Raw genomic sequence first — 1737 nt, forward strand, 5'->3', positions numbered from 1 at the left:
TCAAATGATGCCACCCCGCTTGCTAGTCGGGGAAAAATACTTGCAGATTTAGAGGTCCAGCATATATATGTGACGGACATTTTTCAGCAGTTTCCCTGAGCACCAAATCCTCTCACAAGGCTTCGGTAAGCCTGGGGCTATAGTAGAGGACACTTGTCCACGGTAACACGCAGTGAGACTGGATCTCGAACCATGTGCTTGGAAAGCAACTTCTTACCACACAGCCACACTTTCTGAAACGAAAATGCTTATCTCTTTCAAGCATTTAAATTTTAGCACAGAAATAGTATGGTGATATAAAGTTTCTTCACTCCGCAAATTTTGAGGGGAAAAAAATTCAAGATTTCGTCCATAAAATGAAAAACCGCAAATGGAGAAAAAATTGAATTGAAGAGGGATGCACAAATTTGCACATTTTGGTGAATACTGGTAAGAGACGGCATTAAAATCCTGAAATTGTTGACAATGGGAAAATATATTGTTTATTTTGTATTTTATATAATTTTTTTTTATACGTAAGTTTAAGTTATCAAAGTGTTAATGGTATTTATTTATAAAACCTGTCACTGTCATGAAAACATTTTAAAACACGTTGTGTTCATACGTTCTATAATGCTTGCTTGCATATAACTGGTGGATGGTGCTGCCTGCGCGAAAATATATGGTGGTTGTGTGGTGAGAGGTTTGCTTCCCAACCACATGGTTACGGGTTCAATCTTACTGCGTAGCACCTTGGGCGAGTGTCTTCTGCTATAGCCTCGGGTCGACCAAAGCCTTGCGAGTGGATTTAGTAGACAGAACCCGAAAGAAGTCTGTGTGTGTGTGTGTGTGTGTGTGTGTGTGTGTGTGTCTGTCTGCCTGTCCGTCTGTCTGTCTGTATGTCTATCTATCTGTCTGTCTGTGTCTGTCTGTCTGTCCCCCACCACCGACTGGCAACTAGTGCTGGTGTGTTTATGTTTCTGCAACTTAGCGGTTCGGCAAAATAGAGTACTTGGGTCGATTTATTCGGCTAAAAATTCTTCAAAGCAGTGCTGCAGCATGGCCGCAGTCCATTGACTGAAACAAATAAAAAATAAACGATATCCGATAAAGTATAACATATTGATTATGTCTAAAAAGAAGATGCTTTTCTTTCATTCACCTTTCGTAAGTGTAACTTTGAAAACAAAGATCTGATGTCATCGGGTCTATCCAACGATCATTTGGTGTTTCGATCCTGAACCGTAACACCTTCCCATCGATGAGTAACCCGTGGTAACCAATTCACACCTCAGCATTCTCTCCGGGCTCCCAGTTTAACTAATCTCTCTTTCTCCATAACTTTTAAGGGACGCTTTCTGTTATCCATTGTATCCTGCTCACGGCTGCCTTTCTCTCGCTTCCCGTTATTTCAGTGGCTGAAAGCACCCTTAATACTGACTGAGCAGAGGAATCGTCTACAGTCAACCTCGTCTGGAAATAGCCGTGGCTGGCGTTCCTTCTCCCCACAATACACCAAAAGGTTCTTGTACTTGGCATGCTTCTAAGCTTGATGACCCTTTTCTTCCCAAGGGTCTTTAAAACATATTTACATTTCTAATTATTATAATTAAACGGTATGAATGCTTTGTTTGGATCAGAAGACCGTTCTTTTTTTTGCTGTTGTTCAGTAATACTGCAGAAGTGAATTCAACAAAGATAACTACAGCTTAAAATTGCCTGAAGTTCCATTATGCTTTACACACACAGACACACAAT

The 1737-nt window shown here is 40.7% G+C and overlaps 1 long non-coding RNA gene across 1 annotated transcript in view; it reads right to left on the reverse strand.

Moving 5' to 3' along the window:
* Window positions 1–567: 567 nt before the first annotated feature.
* Window positions 568–1737, reverse strand: part of LOC128247844 (uncharacterized) — an 18835-nt gene continuing 17665 nt past the window's right edge. The window contains exon 3 of the long non-coding RNA XR_008264168.1: window positions 568–1056. This is a non-coding gene — a long non-coding RNA (uncharacterized LOC128247844). The remainder of the gene's footprint in view (window positions 1057–1737) is intronic.

Source organism: Octopus bimaculoides, chromosome 5, assembly GCF_001194135.2.
Source record: "Octopus bimaculoides isolate UCB-OBI-ISO-001 chromosome 5, ASM119413v2, whole genome shotgun sequence".
Lineage (NCBI taxonomy): Eukaryota > Metazoa > Mollusca > Cephalopoda > Octopoda > Octopodidae > Octopus > Octopus bimaculoides.